Source organism: Arvicanthis niloticus, chromosome 6 (assembly GCF_011762505.2).
Source record: "Arvicanthis niloticus isolate mArvNil1 chromosome 6, mArvNil1.pat.X, whole genome shotgun sequence".
Taxonomy (NCBI): Eukaryota; Metazoa; Chordata; class Mammalia; order Rodentia; family Muridae; genus Arvicanthis; species Arvicanthis niloticus.
In genome coordinates, this window is record NC_047663.1 from 104121513 (window position 1) to 104143333 (window position 21821).

Here is a 21821-nt window from a genome sequence, read left to right on the forward strand (position 1 = left end):
GAAGTAAAATCGCCAGGGGTAACAGGGTCCACTCGTGTTCCATCAAGGCTCGAAATCCGGATCTGAAATTGCTGTTGTACCTGGTCCAACTTCCTAGTCCAACTCCCTTTTAAATAAGCAGAAAGATTATGGCTTTGAATAAATGTATCATTTACAAATCTCAGAGGTGTAATACCTGGATGTGGGGTTGTTGACACACAGCTTATTTGAACCACATCCGTGAGCTGCTCCACATGGGCTTGGAGCAAATCAACTCTGATTGACCAACAGGATGCCTGATGTGCATCCACTTTCTGTAAAATGGTCAAAGCCTTAGAGGTCTTTTCTGAAATTTGATTAACAACAGTAGCTGCTGTAACTTGATTAACCATGGCTAGGTCTAGTGATCCATTCCAGCATTGTGCTAAAAAGCATGTAACATTCTTACAATCTAAGATATCAGAATTATTCTGAAAGTTGGATAACATAAAGAAAAATGGAGGGTCCACACACACTGACATCGGTTGTGCAGATGCATTCCTAAACACCTTATTAATTTTAATGTTATTCAAATGGCTAGAGATATTAGATCGTGTAGCTGAAACATTTTGTACTTCATGAAATACACCATTCAACAAGACAAAAGCAGATACACCTTTTTTAACATTCTAAACAGTGGCTACAACACATAATTTAATTGTGTTGAAGCAGGATAAACTCAAGGATATACACATATGATTTAATTTAGGACTTGCATCCCTTTGAAAATATCAAACAGAGGTTTAAATCCTCCTATGGTAAGCTTAAGATGAGGTTTTAGCCAATTAATATCTCTTAACAACTTTTAAAAATCACTAAGAGCAAATCAAGATTAGAAGTAAACCATTTTCTTTTTGTATGTACACTCACAAGCCAGAAGATGGCGTTAGATCTCCACCACAAATGGTTGTGAGCCACCATGTGGTTGCTGGGAGTTCAGCTTTTATATTTTAAATTGTAAATCTAGCCTTCTCTCTAGCGCAACTTGTCTCAAATATTAAAAAGACACTGTCTTTGAATCTTTCTTGGAGCAACAAGTACTCCAAAAAAATTTTTTAAAGCTCATTATATTGGAGCAATGGCTTGTAGAAAACTTTTTTAGAGAAATCCACTAATAAAGTATCACACAATGAATAATATACACTAAAAGATTTAACCTCTTAATTTTTTGTATTAAAGCAGTAACAATATTTGTATATATAAAATGTAAAACAATTAACCATTTTCTGAAGGAATTATTTTTAACAAATATCGCTTCATGGGCTCTTTTTTTTTTTTTTTTTTTTTTTTTTTTTTTTTTTTTGGCTTCTATGACTTTTATTTTTGCATGTAAACCACTGGGGGAGTCTTGATGGTGGGCACCCTAGAGATTACACTGGAGTTCTGAGGGCTCCAGACACTAGCTGGGAAGTCAGGTGACAAAAACAATGATTCAGACCAATCACATGATTACAAAGCTTGGGTCCCCAGCAGGGTTCCTGGTGGTCAGATGTGGACATCTAAGGAAGCAGTGACAGGAGAGGGGCAAGCACTGGGCCGGTCTTGAGCCGCCTGGATGACATCAGGGACAGAGGACCTAAGCAGCTGGTGGCTCCAGGCTCTCCAGTCCATGCTTTACTGGGCCAGGGGGTTCCTGAAGGACCTGCCAGCAAACTTGGCTTTGCTGCCCAGCTCTTCCTCAATTCTAAGGATCTGATTGTACTTGGCCAGGCGCTCAGATTGGCAAGGGGCACCAGTCTTGATCTGTCCAGTGCAGAGCCCCACCACCAGGTTGGCGATGAAAGTGTCCTCTGTTTCCCCAGATCGGTGGGACACCATGACGCCCCAGCCATTGGACTGGGCCAGCTTACACGCCTGCAGAGACTCAGTCACTGAGCCGATCTGGTTCACTTTGAGCAGGAGGCAGTTGCAGGACTTCTCGCCTGCGGCTTTGGCAATCCGCTTAGGGTTGGTCACTGTGAGGTCATCGCCCACCACCTGGATGCCTGCACTAGCTGTGAACTTCTGCCAAGCATCCCAGTCGTCCTGGTCAAAGGGGTCTTCAATGGACACCACTGGGTAGTCCTTGATGAAGGACTTGTACAGGTCCGCCAGCTGGTCAGGTGTGATGTACCTGCTGGGGTCATCTGGAGACTTGAAGTCCAGGTCGTACTTGCCAGACCTGTAGAACTCGGAGGCGGCCACATCCATGCCGATGACAACCTGGTCCGTGTAGCCGGCCTTTGCGATTGCAGACTTGAGCAGCTCCAGGGCTTCTTTGTTCTCCAGTATGTTCGGTGCGAATCCACCCTCATCACCCACATTGGTGGCGTCCTTCCCGTACTTCTCCTTGATGACGTTCTTCAGGTTGTGGTAAACCTCTGCTCCAATGCGCATGGTTTCCCAGAAAGAGGATGCCCCCACAGGCAGGATCATGAACTCTTGCATGGCCAGCTTGTTGCCAGCATGAGAACCGCCATTGATCACATTGAAAGCTGGGACTGGCAAGATGACCTCAGGGTTGCCGGCCAAGTCAGCAATGTGACGGTAAAGGGGCACCCCCTTTTCCATGGCACCAGCTTTGCAGACAGCCAGGGACACTCCCAGGATGGCATTTGCACCAAATTTAGACTTATTCTTGGTGCCGTCCATCTCGATCATCAGTTGGTCAATCTTCTCCTGCTCCACAACATTCACTTTCTTGCTAACCAGAGCAGGTGCAATAGTGTTATTGATGTGCTCCACAGCCTGTGAGACACCCTTCCCCATGAAAGTGGGTCTTATCATTGTCTCGGAGCTCTAGGGCCTCGTAGATGCCAGTGGACGCACCACTGGGCACCGCAGCTCCGAAGAGACCTTTTGCGGTGTACAGATCCACTTCAACAGTGGGATTCCCACGGGAATCAAAGATCTCTCTGGCATGGATCTTGAGAATGGACATGGTGAACTTCTGGGAGTCGGCTCGCTGTGAAGGAGAGAAAGGGTTCTGTAGACACCGAAGAGAGCGTTAAGGACAGACGTGAGTGCGACGCTGTACCGGGTCAGCCGCTTCATGGGCTCTTAAAAATTATGAATAAATTTATTGTCTGTAAACCTTTCACCTTTACCAGAAACGTAAAGGGAAGGTATAAAACATTTTTTATATAAGCATTTACTGAAATGGCAGCTGGAGTAGGCAAGTTAGGCTGTATAAATCTTAAATTTGAACTTTATTTTGGATTAATTTAATAACCAATCTTTTTTGTCCAATGAGAATATCAGATAAAAGCCAACCTTATTCTCTAATAATTGCTACATATATTAGAGGAATCCAAAGCATCTCATTTTTAACAACTTTGAATATAAAGGAATTAAAACAATTTGAACCATATTTTATCAGCAGGTACAGTTATACTCATGGAGGGAAGTAGACATAATTTTAATTTCTCCAGCATAATCATAACTTTTAGCCCACAGACTGTTGTAAAGTCTTTGGGTCTTAGATTTATCCCTCTTCTCACAAGAAACAATGAGGACAAGAGACAAATTCTGGTAAGCACATTTCTAGGGCTTGGTCGGTGAAGACCCAGAATAAAAGGGAATGCTTAGCACCTGGGCTTCTGTAGCTCAGTCTGCATTGTCTTAATTCAAATGTAAATGTAACCTCCCTCTGGCCTGTACTCTGAGGCTTGGCTAGGTTTTGAGCTGTGTGATTTTGACCTTAACTTTAAATCTTAAATTTAAGCCTCTTTTGTAATATTAGGGTATAACCATAATTTTGAGAAACAAAACCAATCTTTAACGATGTAAGCAATCTATTTTCTCTCAAATCAATACCAAGTAGATTACCTTTATGTTGTAAAGTTTTGCTGCCACAAAACAAAGTGTAAAATTTAATGGAAAACTTGTAGCATTTATGACCCAGGCTGCTGGAGAGTGCACCTGAGGCCAGGGCAACCAAGTAACACTCAATAGCTGTAAACAATGGCGGCAATGCAGCATTTGAATGTACTGGCAAGGGAACAGGCCAAGATCTAACTATGTCCCATAGTGGTATGCTTATCCCCAAATCGAACATCAGTGTCAGGAGAATCAGGGTCGTCATCTTGCAATCTGGCTTCCTTCTTCACAATCTGTACCAGCCACGTAGGGACCCAAATTGAATTGTTTTCACCTGTGGAATAAGCACAAACAGCCCCCCTTCCTGGCCATGGCGCGGGCCTAACTCGTCCCTGACCTTGGAGAAGGGCCGCAGCCCTCTGTAAATTAGCTGCCACTAGTCCTGCGTTAGTAAGGGTGTTTCCCAAACCGCATTCAGTTGTGGCATTTTCAAAGATCATCTGTTCAATCACTGGCATTGCTTGCTCTGAGCTCGCGGGGCACTCCCCGTGTGCCCGTCGCTGGGATGCCCTTCCCAGAGCAAACTGTCTCCCTCCTCTGCCTGTCTTTCGCACCACGCTCTCTTGCTCTCACTCTGCCAGGCTGCAAGCCGCCACAGGTAGCAGAGCGCAGATGGTTCCCCAAAGATTCTGTCATAAAGGAGGGTCCTTTTGTCCTCCACTCTCTCTCCACCCGCCGGTAAAGGGTCCTTAAGCTTAACGAGCTCTGCAGTAGCCCTTGTTCCTTTTGAGTACTCTGTCTCCCCAGGCTCTCTGGCCTAATCCCCAGGCCCTTTGGCCTGATGCCGACTAACACGCCCTGGTTCTGGTATGCTAGAGTGGCTCTCTACTGAAACCTCTTGACTTGCACTAATAGCTGAAAGCAACGCAAACAAGAGGCTAGCTATTGCTGCGGCGGCAATGGGTGAATATCCACCTGCAACAAAAGCTTCTACCCCAGGCATATCTTCCAAAGGTATACCTCGTCCTGTAGTCTTTTAACCCGCCCCAAAACTTGGGGGCCTCCGTGTCGCCTTGAAACTCTCGGGTTTCGGCTCCAGTTGTTCCGCACACCTCCTGTGTCCCCTTTTGCCCTTGGAAGAGAGACACGAGAGGCAGAATTCGGGTAGTTACCACAGCGAGGGTTTAATCTTGTATCAGCAGAAGTGAAGAATGTGGAAGGGCCAAAGACAGGAAGAGGCACAGCTTAAATACACCCTAGAGTGACGTATTCACTTCTGATTGGCTGTTCACTCATCACCCAATATTACGCCTCAGGATTGGCCAGTGACTTTGGCGGGCTTTCTGCCTTTGCACCTGTGCAGTTAATTGTTTACTTGTGGAGGACAGGATGTCCACGCCATCTTGGAATGGCGGATATATCACCGCTGACCACAGTTTCCTACAATGTTTACCCATCCTGATGTGTTTAGTAGGCTTGTTTCCTTGTTGTCCCCCCATTCCCTCTGGTTCTTACACTTTTTCTTCTGCACATCTTCTATAGCAAGGTTCCCTAAGGCCTGAAGGGAGAGTATTGACAGAGATATTTAATTTATTTCTAGTGTTTCAAGATCTCTGAACTCTCTGCACATTCTCCAGCTATGAGACTTTGTATTAATTCACATCTACTATAGGTGGAAGCTTTTTGATGCTTGCTGAGTAAGACACTGACCAAAGATTATAGCAGAATGTCATTAGAACTTATTCTATTGCATGTTTCTTTAGAAAAACAGTAGCATTTGATTTTCTCCTAGGTTCTTGGTCACCAGAGCAGTATAGGAGATGGGTTCTTTAAATGCAATCAGATATTTGTTGAATCCATAAGCACGAGCTCATCTTGAGGGCAGGTCACTACTGTAGATCAAAGATTTTGTAGCTGGGTTTGGTGTTTACCTTTGACCTTTGGTAGCATGCAGAGTACCTTTCAGAGTACCGTAAGCACTAGTCTATAGAGGTAAAGACTTTAGATAGGCAGTAGTGTGATGTCTTCATTTTCAGTGAGTTGTTTAGATGTTATCTTAAGCCATAGTACCTTACCATCAGTTTTGGAAAACAACCAATTGTGGGTTCCTGTTCTGGAGGGTGTCCCACAAAGATCTCCAGCCCAGCTGGGTGCGGGGATCCGGGCCAAGGGGATAGAGTGTGAGCAGGGAGGGGGAATTGCCTCCGCTGCTGCCTCCTCCCACATCTCCGCTGTTGCTACCCAGTTACTGTACCTGTCTCTCCAAGCTGAGCAGGCCAGGGCTGGACCTGTAAGAAGCCAGATAGCTAGCACAGAAGGGAGGATCCTGAAGCTGCTTCAGGAGAGCAGATCTCTTCTCAAGTGTTACAGTTCTTGGGACAGAAACTCGCAGACAACGGGATGATTCTCGCATACCTTGACTTCTCCCGAATAGAGCTCTTTTATACAGTTTGGGGGTGGGTCAGGGTCTGGCAGCAGATAACACCTATTGGCTTGGTCTTAGAGCTTGGAGATACCTCATCTACATGTGGGAGAGCCTGAGGTACTGTTCCTCATGACTGATGGCCATAGACCTCTCTGTGGGAGGGGCTGTGGAGGGTTGAAACTGAGTGAAAGGAACCAGGAGCCAGGAGCAGAGCTGAACTCCTGCCGTCTGATTAGGGTCTGGGGTTTGAGGCCTGTGCTTGACCAGGCATCCAGCTGCTTCTCACAGCCCACTGCCCTACAACCAATAGCCCTGAAAATAGCCTGAGTTGTTTGGGTGTTCCCATGGGGCTGCTTAGGTTAGCAACTTGATTAAATGTAATCCATTTTTGGAACTGAAGGCTTCGTTTCATGACAAAAATTATTCAATTGGGGTTTCATCTTTCCCATTATTGGCTATTTCATTCAGATCCTCTTAATATACATGTGTGTTTTAAGAAATTTCTATTATGTTACTATGCAAACCCTCAAATGGCTCTGATCCTTTTAGCTGGTCCTCCTTTACTCTCTCTTCTCCCCTTTCCCATTCTATACTATTCTAGTCATCCAGTATCACTGTGTGAGTGTTAATGTTATTTAAATGATATTAGTGTTTCTTTTATGAACTTTGATGTCCTTGTGTTTGGGACATAGACTAGGTAAGGATTGCAATATTCTTCTGGTAGATGTTCCTTTGATGAGTATGAAGTGCCCTTCATTCTCTCTTCTGATTTTTTGTATGTTTTGTGTCTTGATGTTTTTACATAGATTTAACAGTTTCTTTGATTAGGGCATCTATTTTTCTGTATTTTTAAAGTCTATTTTGTTCTTTATTAAAATGGTTATACCAGCTCAGTTCTTGGGTCTACTTTCTTGGAATATATTTTATTCATTTCTTTTACCATGACTTGATGTTTATCCCTGATATGAAGGTATCTTTCCTGAATGCAACAGAAAAAATGGATCCTGTTTTCAAATCCATTCTTCTACTCTGTATTTTTCTATTATGGAATTGAGACCTCTGATGTTGAGAGTTATCAATGGACAGTCTGAGTTGATTTCTGTTATTTTGTTGTGGTGGTATAAGTATTTGCCCTCTTTTAATTTTCTGGTCTGACATTATTCTTTGTGTTTTCTTGGATGTGGTTAACATCTCCAGGCTGAAGTTTTCCTTCTATTGCCTTCTGTAGAGCTGGAATTGTTGATAGGTATTGCTTAAATCTAGTTTTACCATGAAATGTTTTTCTTTATACATCTAATGTGATTTAAAGTTTTGCTAGGCATAGCTGTCTAATCTGGCATCTGTTTTAAAGTCTCAACAGCATCAGCCCAGATGCTTGCCTTGTGAACTTCAGAGTCTCCATTGAATGCCCAGATGGTATTGTTTATATGTTGCTTGGTCTTTTCCCTTGCAGATTTTAATGTTCTTTTTCTCTGTACTTTAGTATTTTGATTGTTATTATCACAGGCAACTTCTCTTTATGGTCAGGTCTACTTGTGTTCTTTATGCTTCTTGTGCCTCGATAGGCATCTCCTTCTTTAGGTTTTTTAGGAAAACTTTCTGTGATTTGGTAAATATATTTTCTCTGCTTTTGAACTGAGTTTCTTTCCCTTCTTTTATTTGGTCTTTTCGCAGTGTCTGAAAGTTCTTGCATGTTTTATGCCTATGCGGTTTTTAGGTTTAACTTTTTTTTTTAAACCAGGGCACCCATTTTTTCTATCTTGTCTTCAGTGCCTTATATTCTTTCTTCCATTTCTTGTATTCAAGTGGTGAGTATTGCCTGTTCAAGTTCCTGAACTTTTTATTTCTTGTTTTATCACAGTTTGAAGGTTCTTCATGTTTTGTTTTTCATTTCTCCTTCCATGTCTTAAACGGCTTTCATTTCATTCCAGGTTTGTGTGTGTGTGTGTGTGTGTGTGTGTGTGTGTGTGTGTGTGTGTGTTCATAGATTTCATTATGGGCTTATTCTTATCCTCATTAAGGTCCATGAGCATATTCACAATTGCTATTTTGAAGTCCTAGTATTATACTTAATCTATATTACATTTCTCAGGGTCTACAGGGCTCCAATGGAGATGTATTATATACTATAATTTATTTTGGCTAATATCTATGCACTTGGGCTTGGAATAATTATACTTTAGGTGTTTATATCTGGTCTCAGTTTTATTGGGTGAGGTTTTCCATTCATTAGTTTCTGTTGCTCTCTTTGGATCTTAGGTTTTGACTGTGGGTTGCCTTATTGGGAGTACTTCTGAGTCCATGTCAGGTGTGGCCACTGGGGTTTCAAGGTAGAACTTGTTTCAAAGTACTGAGAGCTTACATGCAAGAATGAGGTTGCACTAGAAGGTGAGAGAAATGCTGAGAAGACCCTCAAAAGGGAAGAAAGCTGGGTCTGCTATGAGGATCTGTGGAGTCCATAGGGAATGAAATAAGAAAGAGAAGACAAGTCATGCAGATTGTTTGCAACAAAGCTGGGAATGAGACTGGGGAATTGAAATTGGAGAACTGCAAAGAGACTGAAGATCACCTACCTGCTTACCTGGCCACTGTGTCCCTCAGGTTTTGAAGAAGAAAATGCTTAGGGTACTGGAGACTAAAACTGAAGGTTGAAGCAAGGACACAAGGCTGTATGAGAGGATCTGCTTAGTTCCCTGGAAGTAGGGACAGAGAGTAAGGAGAGTCTGCAGCAAGTAGTCTGCTATTATGCTGGGGATAAGACTGGAACACTGAACTTGGATGATGAGAATGAAAATCACCTATTTGATTTCCTGGCCAGTGTGGCTAATGCATTTCCAGGGAGATATTGTCTTGGATATTATCTGGTGATACCATGATGAACTTTAATTTATCAATTATGTGGAATAACAATTGATAACAAAACTTAATCATAAAATATAACAATTTTATTTTTGCTGCCATATAAGCTGTGTGAATGTGGCCTCTTTTGAAAGTGTATAAAGAGCTCCTATAGTTTAACTAGTAGCATGCAAAAAAAAAAAAAAAAACCTAGTCCTGAGTTGATATCATAAATCAACACCATTTTCATTTTATCTTTTGATATTTCTTTTTTTGTTTGTTTGTTTGTTTTCTTTTTCGAGACAGGGTTTCTTTGTGTAGCCCTGGCTGTCCTGGAACTAACTCTGTAAACCAGGCTGGCCTCGAACTCAGAAATCCTCCTGCCTCTGCCTCCCAAGTGCTGGTATTAAAGGCATGCGCCACCACCGCCCGGCTCTTTTGATATTTCTTAATCAGAATTTTAAAGTTCATATTTGGGCTTCAGACATGAAAATGAACTTGGGCTAGGACAGGGAAGTAGGCTCAGATACTTTGGTCATCCTGATAAGCCTTTAGAAACAGTGATCATGGGAGTGTTCATGTAACTGGGTTTAATGCCTTGCTTTTTCTTTGACTTTTTGTGTTTATTGTCTTGCTTGTTCCTTGACTATTTGCATCTATTGTATTGCTAGACCCTCAACTTAGAACTGACCTTAACACATGCATGTAATTAAAAATGATATAAAAGCATCAAGGAAGAGGAGGTATAGGATAGGGGGTTCTAGGGAGGGGAAATGGGGAAAGGGGATGACATCTGTATTGTAAATAAATAAAATATTCAATAAAAACGAAAAAAGTTTATATTAGGGTAGTTTTTTTCTTTCTGTGGTATTAACTTAGTGATGTACAGCCTGCAGGTGAAATAGCCTGGGGACTTGAAATTGTTTTTGTCACATGCCTCACCTCAAGCCTAGGAAAAGGGGGCTGTAAAACCATTTCTATGTGATTTTATAAGCTTTATACATTTTTTTCCCCAGAAGTACAACTTGCCTTCTTAACTAGCTGCTCAGATCTCAAGATTACATGCATTAGTGAATTATTAGCTGGTCACAACAGCAAAGAACCATTTCTCTGATTTAAGAGTTATGTTCAGGCTAGTTTTATGTCAACTTGACACAAACTAAAGTCATCTAAAAGAAGTGAGTCTTAAGAAAATACCTCATAATATCAGGTTGTAGGCGGAACCTGTAAGACATTTTCTTAATTAGTGATTGATGTAGGATGTCCCAGACCATTGTGGTGGTGCCATCTCTGGGTTAATGATCCTGGGTTCTATAAGAACAAAAGGAACAAGCCAGTTAACAGCTCTTGCTTCCGTGTTCCTGCCCTGTTTGAGTTTCTGTTCTGGTTTCCTTCAATGATGGACTACAATGTAACGTATCCACCAAATAAATCCTTTCCTCACCAATTTGTATTTTGGTCAAGGTGTTTTATTTAAGCAATAGAACCCCTAACTAAAACAGTTACTAAGGCTGAAAGTACATATAGACGAAGATTAGTGTTTGCATTAAGAATGAAGACTGAGAAAACATATTCTGATAAAAAAATATCAGTCTATATCAGTCCAATCCACTCTGAGTATAATCAAATCTATACTGGCTCTCTTCAGATACTCTGTAAGTGCTTCTGTTTCAACATCTTTCTTCATGCTTTGTTTTCATCAGTACTAACTGAAATAGAGTTCAAATGGAAGTGTGGAAAGCACTGTTTCAAACTCTTAACTTTAATCGCTCCAACAACATTATTTGTATACTTTTCTGGTTGAAATACACTTACCTCATTAAAAACGCAACATATATTTATTAAATACCCCCAACAAGTAGAATACTTATCTTAATGCCCACATGACTCAGTCCCTGCCTACTTTTTCTATATTACCTTTGCAGTTGTCTCCACAAACCATTTTTATCCAACTTCTAGGATTCATTGAATTTTGTTTTGCTATCAGTTCTCTTTTCCACACACTGATCCTCTCCCACCCCATTATTAATGAGACCCAGATAACCTTCCATGTCTGCAGTCAAATGTCTCCTCTACATCAGTGACAGTCTCTCATGGACACCCAATCTAATGTGACCCACTATGTACACAGGTATTTATATAAATATTTTTAGGAGTGTGATACCTCTATCAGTTATTGCTGTCATGAAGATAAGAGTTGTCATACTTAACCTTATCAATAAAACCACCAGCAAATATTGTAATTAAACATTTTGACTCTTACTGATAAAATTTCTGTCACCAGATATATATTTCCTATTAGTTCCTGCATCAATTTAGAAAATTGTAAAAAAAAAAAAAGTATTAATAGTTACTAAATATAAAATTTACATTAACTTCCAGCAAAAAGAGATGGCCACTGTTTAACATTCTTCCTAAGCAATCAATTGTTTTCCAAAGCAAAATGAATTTTGAAACTAAGTCATGTAATGCCACAAAATATTAATATGTGCAATTCATACATTGACAGATGGTTGATTCTGTTGTGCTTCATTTCATTTTTTTCTTTATTAATCTGCTGTGGTTGGTTTGGGATGGACTCTCAGAAATATGATTCTCAGGCAGCTATAGTGTTTTTCATCAATAAAGCACTACGTGCATCTAATAGGTACATGTCTGCATAGATGATATTCTGAAAAATTCTCTACTTGGGGAAAATGCTTTTCAAAATGTGTGTACAAACTGACTAGCTTTCTGTTTCTCTGAGTGGTGTGTGTGTCTGTTTCTGTCAAGAAAGTTATCAAATTATTTTAACTACAGGGATTGAAACAAGATTATTAAAGCAATCCAATTATGTCAGCTATATAAAAGCAACAAAAATGAGGCCACAGTTCATTATTGGTTTTGTTTCTTATCTATAAAGTAATATGTGTGTTACCTTTAGGTTATAAAACAGTGGCCACTTTAGTTTTCTTGGCTTATACAAGCACACTCAATAAAATAATTAGTTGCTAACTATAGAGAGTAAGTCATTATAGAACTATAAACAAATCCATCAAGCAAATCATTCATTCTCCCCACCTGGACTTAGCAATGGTTCTCACATTGTGAAAAGAGTAAATAATTTTTTTACAGTGTGCAAAAAAAAAAAAAAACCATAAATCTGTCTCCAAAAATTATTTGTCCAGATATTTGTCAATGTATCTGTTGCAGTATATGCTAGATCTCTTAGTTTTTGAAAAGCTGACATCTCCAATTTGTTACAAATCCATACATACATGGGAACATTAGTTCACTGATTTTTTTTCTGGAGTGTCTTTTCTTTTTTTTTTTTTTAATTTATCATTTCATTAAAATGATATCCTACTTCTTGGTTACCCCTTAATAATCCCCCATCCCCCATCTGCCCTCTCCAGCCCAAACTTTGCCTCTATGAGGGTGCTCCCGCACCAACCCACCTACTCCTGCCCTACCACTCTAGTATCCCCCGACACTGGGGCATCAAACCTCCACAAGACCAAGGGCCTCCTTTCCCATTGCTGTCAGGCAAGGCCATCATCTGCTACATATGTATCTGGAGCCATGGGTCCCTCCCTATACACTGCTTGGTTGGTGGTCTAGTCTCTGGGAGCACTGGGTAGTCCGGTCAGCTAATGTTCTTTCTGTGGGTTGCAATCCTCCTCCTTTCCTCCAATCCTTCTGCCAGCTCCCCTACCAGGGTCCCTGAGCTCAGTCTGATGGTTGGCTCCAAGCATCAACATCTGTGTTGGTCAGTTGCTGGCCAGACCTCTCAAAGAACAGCTGTTATGCCCTCACCTGGATTGCAAGCCTACTCAGCTGTTTGGGAATTGATGCCCGCTTAGGGGCTTGGAGTATGTATATACGTGCATATGCAAAAGCAGGGATCCTCGGACTTCTGGGTTATATGACTGGGAAGGTGACAAGGGAAAGCCATTCTTCAAACCTGATAGCCACAGCTGGGCAGAACTGGGCAACTGGGAAGGAGACCTTCCTGACCTGGAAAGTAATTTTATGGTGTTATCAGGAGCTACTGTATTTTTACAAACTGGTCACAGCTGTCTGGGAACACTTAATTGCTCTTCCCTCATGGTCCAAGAGTGGGACTCTTATCATCTCAAGGATGTTTGGTCCTTGTTCCCTTCCAGGACAGGAGCCATCTGCACCGGAGGGATGTTGGTTATCTATCAAGGAGAGTGTCAGCCTCTGTGACACAAAGGCTAGGGTATGTTGCCTTTTGTCTGTTTCCAAAGCTGACATCTGCTGTTCCCCCCACTCCAGCGTGGGTTGTTAGGGGGAAGAAAGTGCCATCCTGAAAAGGGGAACTGCAATATTCTGGCACCAGGCTGGGACCTGTCTGTTTGCCCTCTCCAAAAGACCAGAGGCATGTATGCTGGGAAAAGGAGAGAAGGGGAGCTAGAACTGCACTGCATGAGTGGTAGGAAAGTACAGAGGCAGGTGTCCTGCCTCTCCTGACAGCCACACCAGGTGTAAATATATTTCTTCAATGCAAATACAGAAATATGAAACGTTGGGAGCATCAAAACGATTTGGTGGGTAAGATCACATATGGCACAAGCCTGCCAACCTGGATTTGATCATTGCAATTTTTTTTTTTTTTTTTTTTTTTTTGGTTTTTTCGAGACAGGGTTTCTCTGTGTAGCCCTGGTTGTCCTGGAACTCACTCTGTAGACCAGGCTGGCCTTGAACTCAGAAATCCGCCTGCCTCTGCCTCCCAAGTGCTGGGATTAAAGGCGTGCGCCACCACCGCCAGGCTACAATTTCTTTTTGCAAACTCATCAGTACACTCTAACCATTAAAAAAGCCATACATGCCTGTGTTGAGAAGCATTCTAAAAATTATCTGTCCAATATTGCTCAAAACATTCAAAATAATGGTGAGGCAAAAAAAAAAAAAATCAGCAACTCTCTTATGAGACAAAGTGAATAGGGATTCACAATGACAGAGTGAGATCCTTGAACACACAATAAAGGGCCACCCAAGCCTGATAATGATGTGTATCAATGTTAGTACCTCACTGACTATGACCGGTACACTTAATTGTTAAAAGTTAACAATAAAGAAACTGATCACAGCACATTTAAAACTCATACTGTGTAATTTTTGTGTTAATTAAAATTATTCCAAAATAAAATGTTATTAAAAATATGTTCCAATTCCAGTTGAAAAAATTTAGAGAACGTTTTCAAAGAAATACTCTGTTTACTTTATAAGTTAGTTCTATATTGTGACAGTTCTTACATCTGCTACTATAAAATTCACGGCAGTTTTACCCTGCCTGTAAGATAAGTAAACTTAATTATTAGTGAAACTCAACTTCAACTTGTTAAGATGAATCATTTGAGCCTGTCAGCTACTCTTTACATCACCACAACAAAAAATACTGAAATAAAGGTTCCTTATACCTGCTTCTTTTTCCACCTGCTTCATTTAATTGATGGCAGTTTGAGCTTTCATTGACCTTTCTTTATTCTTCTGTAAGAAGCATAAAAACCTAATATGAAAGCATGGTTTCTAACTAATGTGTGATTTGTGAGATTGATACATCAACTAAGATACAAATTACTTAAGCTTTGATGAATGTGTTAAAACCAGAAAATGTTCACAGAGAAAAGGCTCAGCATTTGTTCTTTCTTCCTCTTTACAGAAGTACACTTTGTGCTTACAGGTAAGTGTTTTTGTATTATTGTTGTAAGATGATATGACAAAAAAAAAAAAAAAAAAAAAACAGAAATGATACTGAAATTAGCATTAGGCCTCCAGCAAATACATAACTAACCAAGCTTAGAGTTATAGGTAACAATGAACAACTTTGTTTTCCTGGAAAATTTTGCCAAGTTAAGAGATACATACAGTCTTCTCCTAGAATAATTTCTCACAGAAACTGCCAGAAATGAGGGGTCCCACCTTGATGCAAGGCCTCTCGCAGGATCATTTGATTAGTATCAAAGAGAACAGGCCATGAAGCCAATTGTTCTTCAAGTTCTAATTCTAATATAGACTTTTATTTTTATGGTGAATGAATACATAAAAAACATTCTTTTTTTTCTTTTCTAGTTTCTCTTTTTTAATGTTTATTGGATATTTTATTTACATTTCAGATGCAGTCCCCTTTTCCCCATTTCCCCTCCCTAGAAAACCCCTAGCCCATCCCCCCTTTTCATTTTTGCTTTTATACAATTTTAAAATGCTAATCAAAGGCTTTGTAAGTTTGGTAAAATTCAATAAAGAGATGCCCATACAATCAGAAGTGTAACCCAATACCCAACCTAGATATATTAACTGTCTTTGACTGGCGGAGACACGTGAACATCTACCTCCATGTTCCCCCACACCTTCTCTTGTCACCTAGCTCTTCTTCTCCTTCTCCTCCTCCTCTCCTTGCTCCTCCTCTTCCTCTCTTTACTCCTTCTACCTTAGCTCCTCCTACATATCACCCTTCCCATTAAAATAAAACTTTTCTCTTAAAATACAATTAAAGTATAACTATACCAATTTGTGTCAGTTAGGTACAAGATAGACCTAATATCCAGTCCATCATTTTGTTGACTAACCAGAACCTCTGTCATCCCACTTAACTAAAGGACTTAGTTCTGAACCTGGCTTTTTTTCTTGGCTTTAGAATGAATGTCAGCTGAAAACCATCCTCTAAAATCTTTAAAAAAAATTCTTAAAAGTGTAAAATTTAATGTGAATCTCTACAGCTTTGATTTTTTGATTCAGAACACCTATTTGAATCAGATAGAAGTACACCAAGCTATAATAATGTTTGCATACAGTTAATTTTGTTGTGTGGTGCTTTAATTTCTTTAAACATTTTATAACAAGTTTTATAAAAAAATTTAAATTCATAAACATTTTTATCATGAAAGAGAGTTTCATGGGCCTCTGATCTAGATTTTGACTTCACTGCTAGTCAGATTACAAATACGAGGGAATGATTGATCTCTTGGGTTGAAAAGGTGGATTTCTACTTAGCTGAATTTATCATGTGTCACAGGACACTGTGCTCAATTATTCATTAACCATTTCTTTGGAGGCTTATGAACTTGCATAATCCCTTAAAGATAGTGTTTCATAGGAGGCATGAGGTTCTGCGTTGGACATGGAAGAAACACTGCTTATTGAAGACCTTTTGCTAGATTAGTTTCTAAGCATCCTTTTCTTTGTCTTTAAAACTAACAAAGCAATTAGATATAAATGAGAAAATTTGAGTTTCAGGTCATACATTTATGGAAGGGGAATATTGATAATCACTAAATGGTTGCTTTACCAAAATATCATGTTGTTTCTCTGTGTACAAGGTTATATGTATACAATGGGGCCAGAATTGTGGCTTGTTTATCCATTCTGACCCTCTCACTTGTATTTCTTAAGGAAGTCACATATATTTGAATAAATTCTGTTTTATTTTTACAAATTTGTTTTGGAAAATATATTTTTTTAAAAAACCAGTGAATGAATATTTATGTTTATTACTGATTGTGGTTGTTTGAATATGAATAGTCCCTATAAGCTCAGGTTCATAAGCTCAGGCTCATATATTTGAATATTCCATAGTTAGGGAGTGCCACTATTATAATGTCCTTGTTGGCAAATGTGTGTCACTTGGTTGGGTTTTGAGATTTTAAAAACCTACCCCCCGCCTTGCTCTCATTCTTCTTTCTGCCTGTTGATCTAAATGTAAAGCTCTCGGCTCTTTCTCCAGTCACATGTCTGTCTGCATGCCTTTATGCTTCCTGTCATGACTATAGTGGACTAAACCTCTTATCCTGTAAGCCAGCTTCAATTAAATGTTTTCCTTTGGCTATGGTGACTCCTTACTGCAAAAAACACTAAGGAAGTGAGTAGCTTCAGAACCACCACATCAGCTGTCTTAGTAGTAAGGGGAAGGTCTCAAAAGTTACTGAGTTCTACTGCATGTTCTAAAATTTATCAGAATTAGATAATATTGGAAAATACTTACCATTCAATTTTTACAAGTTTGCAAGAACTATCAAACAACAAAACCTGGCAGTTAGATTGAGCAATTCACTAAATCAACAGACAAATTCTAAGCAGAAAAAAATTTAAGAATATAAGTAGTATACAACAAACACTTAAATGAAAAAAGACATACCATTTCTGATAACAAAGACTGCTTTTTCATACTTGTGTTCAGAAGTATTTTTGAATAAAAATGTATCTTATTTCTATTAACAAAGTCTAAATTCATAGAAGATTATAAAAATACATAATTTTAGGGGCTGGTGAGATTTGTCTGTGAGTAAAGATAATTACTACCAATCCTGATTCAATACTTGAATTCAATTCCCTAAGAACTACATGGTAGACTGAGAGAACCAACTCCTCCAAACTGCCCTCTGACATCCAAGTGCACTTGTGCCCCCTACACACACACAATTACAGTTTAAGCAGTTTAATATGGTTGATATCTTATAGAGTTTAATTTTTTCCCAAGTGGGCCAATAATGTTCTCCTAAGAGATGAAGCCATCTAATAAAAATGGCAATACCAAGCTTGTGAAGAGCTCTTCTGAGGAGTTGGTTAGGGTTATTGAAGAAACTCTGAAAATATTACATATTATTGCTGTAGCTTTTGTTTGGCTGTCCAGAGGTTAAAGGTAAGTCCCTATGCTGAAAATAACATGCACTTCAGACAGAGGCCCCAGAGGCCCCTGAATTGGAACTAACCCAAATGAAAATTAATCCTCAGGGTTAACTTTCATGGTACCAAAGGAGGGAGGCAAACAAGAATCTTACAAATTTATGATGTCTATGAAACATAACAACACACAGCATAGCATAACCTTCAGGCTGCAGTAGTGACATACATATCTTGACAGTAACCAAAAGAAATATAATTGGCCTTAAGAAGTACTCAACAAGAAGGAAATAATATGTGATACTGGAAACCTAGTCAACTACCCAGGGCTAGTGAATTCATGGATCTTGGAGGAGATCCTACAATGACTATTTTAACAAAACAGCATAATCCATAACTACATTCTAATTATGTGTCCTTAGAACCAACAATAAGTATAGTCCTCAACCTTTATCAAAGAAATTTCTCTTTGCAACAGATGAAGACCACTATAGAACGTGTCAACCAATCAAAGTGCAGAATTGTGAAGCCCAGGCCCAGTGGATACCTCTACATCTAAGGCTCAGGAATAATAGTAGGTGAAGAAATAATGTAAGAGCCAATGGATCAGAGAGTTTTCTATATTATATCTCCTAGTAATATCAGATGTTATACCCATAAAACCTCACCAATATGACTTTCTAAACTGAGCTGAGTATGATCTGACCAAGGACAATAGCAGTAGATATATGATGTGTGAAGAAGAGCTCACAAGGCCTCATTCCCACACAAGAAACTATAGGAAAACAAGGAATGGTGAAAGTGAGAGAACTGGTCTGAAATTAGTACTAATTATCTAATATCATATGGCCAACCCTGAAAACATACAAATGAACAACATTATACTGATTGAGTAGGTTCACTCTATGTAGTTATGTATATATATGTATATGTATATACATATTATGTGTATATGTGTGTGTGTGTGTGTGTGTGTGTGTGTGTGTGTGTGTAACAACAGTTAATGAAAAATGGGCCAAAAATTACAAAGAGAGCAGGAGTAGAATATGAGAAGGTATGTAGGTAGAAAATGGAAGAGGGAAATGTAATTATATTACTATCTCAAATGTAAAAGGAGATATGAATCAATAAAATCTTTTAAAAATTATTGACATATATGTGTATGTGTGTGAATGTGCATGTGTTTTAAGGAAGCCAGAAGATGGCATTAGAGTCTTGGAGTTAAGATAATGGCATTTGTTTTGAGAGATCTGACAGGTTCTGGAAGTTGAGCTCAGGGCCTATGCAATAACAGCAAATCTTTTATCCACTGAGCTCTTTCTCCAGCCTTATTATTTTAAAAAATAATAATATAGGTACAAAAAATCTTAAAAGGGGGTCAGAAGGAATATGGCACATGAAAGAGAGGAAGGTAAGCAAGGATGAGAAAAGAAGTTTTGAAGTTGTGCCACTTGGAGTCTAAGCCAGGAAGTAAAGGAACAGATCATGCACAGGGGACGTTCTGCAAACAGTGTGGGTATTTAAATGTTTCCTAAGTAAGGTAAAGCTCACAATGTACTGGACACAAGTGAAAGTCGGCAACAAGGTTCTCAATCATGTAGGAGAGAAACTGAGCTTTTTATCAGCTTGTGTAATCTTGGTCTTTCTGGAGGAGGGTGGAGTCTTAATGTATCACTTGCACAAATTTTTCAGTTCTCAGAAAACTAAGTCAACACTGGAGCCAGCACAGTAAAGCCCGTGACTATTACCATTGACTTGTGTACAGTATAACCAAAAGTATTTAAAACAATTTAATTCAAAATAAAAAACCTATAATTACAATATCAGATATATTTTGACGCCCAAATCCTAAATCTTTCTTTTGGGAACATGTCATTCTTAATACAACAGGGATAGAAGGAATAAACTCAGATGTGCCTGTAATAGCAACAGTTGAAGGTGTAGAGTCAGGAGCCTCATGAATCTGAGGACAACTTGAATAAAAATTGTAAAATCCTACCTCCAAATAAATAAGAACCAAGAGCTAAAGATATAGTTCAATGTTAAAGCTCTTGCCCATCATTTGCAAGACCCTGGAGCCAGGCAACCCTAACTTGCCATGCTAGCCGTTCATCCTGAATGCACCAACTAAAGAGACAAATACTGATGGGGAAATAAAACAGAAAAAGAATGTATGTTTAATGCAGCTACATTGAGAAGGGAAAAATAAACATGTCTACAGACCCCTTCAAGTTTCTCTGGGACACTGACACTATGATTTAGGTTTAAATAGAGAGCAAAGGGTATGCATAACTAACTAAGCAGTCTCAGTCAAGATGTCTTGCTGCCTATCCTCCTCTCTGTTCCTACCTCTTCTGAAGAAAGATGGTCTAATAACTTTGTCAGAACTGTGTGAAATCTCTTCCTAGAAGATAATTTCATCTTCTGGATGACAACAGGCTTCAGCCTTTCTCTCATTATGAGATTCCTAGGTAAATTTCAATTTATCTGGGATTTAAAAAACCCCTAGTTTCTTAGACAAATATAATAGAACAAGTATCTTCCTTTAGAATAGCTTCCTGTCTGCCAAGATGGTGTTAAAAGTTATCAATTCAGCATGTGCATATGTGTAGAAGACCAGCTTTGACAAGTCAGGGTAAATTGAAGCAGGGTGTAGAGTCAGTGATTGATCACTCAGAAGGCCTTTCTCTGGGAAATCAAAGCTTGATTCACTGAGGGCAGTGAATATTTCCATAAGACTAACAAAATCTTTGTGGCCAGAGGGGAAAAAAAAGACAAATAATCACACACACACACACACACACACACACACACACACACACACACACGCTTGATGGAGAAAGCAAGGCTACATTAAACAATTTCAAACATTGTACATACATTCATACATATGTATGCACATACATACATACACACATATACATACATACATATATATTCACACATTGGGTATCCACCACTTTACATACGTATACATACACACATTAGTGGAAGGAGCAAATCTTCAACGAACTGTTTTTTTTTTTTCCATAGCTTATATATCCTAGAAAAATATTCTAAACAGTACAAAAAACACAGTGTGGTTACATTATATTAAGTGATCAACTACAATGAAGAATATATGTAGAAAAATATGTTTCCCAATATCCTCACATGAATAAACATTATGCTGTACAAGTAAAACAACAACAAGAAATTATTCCCAAGAACCTACAACCTACATACATTCATAACTAAGCAACTTCTTATAGATTAACAAAATGTAAGCAGCAAGGTAATCTTTTCAGTCAGTTTCTCTTACGGGTAGGCTGCAATTAGCAGTACAAAGAAAGGATCAATTATTTTATTATTGATCTTAAAAAGTAATCTTATAAAAAGTCTTAAGAAAATCACAAATTGAAATAAATCTATATAAAAATCATTCATTTTTATTTTAAATCCTCAAGGTATACATCTACTCATGAACAATTTTTATTAAATTATATCAGGAAGCTGAAGGCAAAAATAGGTACAAAAAATTGCTTCTCATCTTGATCATCAATCAGCCCAGCTACAGCAAGAAAGACATGTCAGTTGGTATTAGTCAGGCTGCCATTGTTTTTGTTCCCTGACCTTAAAAATCATCCCATGTTCAATCATCAAGTGTGCCTTTTTAAACTCTAAATTGTTCCCTAAGATTTTCTACACCAAAACCATTATCAAAGACATCTTAACCTAACTTTAGTAGTCATTGCTAACAAGCTACTTCTCTAAGTTTTCTTCTGAGTTTGGTGGATGAATCATATTCAGTCATTATTACTGTAAGTGACAATGCTGTTTGTAGGAAGCTGCAATATAATCTGCCACCCCAAGTTGGCGCTAGCCTTGTGTTTTCCCAGAAGTAAACAATTATCTGCGCAGCTGCTAGGCAAAAAGGCGTGCCAAAGTCACTGCCAATCTGAGGCATAATGTTGGGTGGTGAGCGAACAGCCAATCAGAAGTGAATACGTCACTCTAGACTGTATTTAAGCCAGGCCCCTTCCACAGCTCAGCCCTTCTGCGTTTTCCACGTGTGTGATACAAAAGTAAAAGGTCCTCGTTCTGCAGTAACTACCCGATCTCTGTGTCTCGTGTTTTATCT

At 39.2% G+C, this 21821-nt stretch overlaps 1 protein-coding gene and 1 pseudogene across 1 annotated transcript in view; one reads left to right on the forward strand and one right to left on the reverse strand.

Annotated features, from left to right (window-relative positions):
• The window catches only part of Nxph2 (neurexophilin 2), a 121648-nt gene that overhangs the window by 95865 nt on the left and 3962 nt on the right, over positions 1-21821 (forward strand). The gene's annotated exons all lie outside the window — the stretch shown is intronic.
• Positions 1351-3040, reverse strand: LOC117711680 (alpha-enolase pseudogene; annotated as a pseudogene).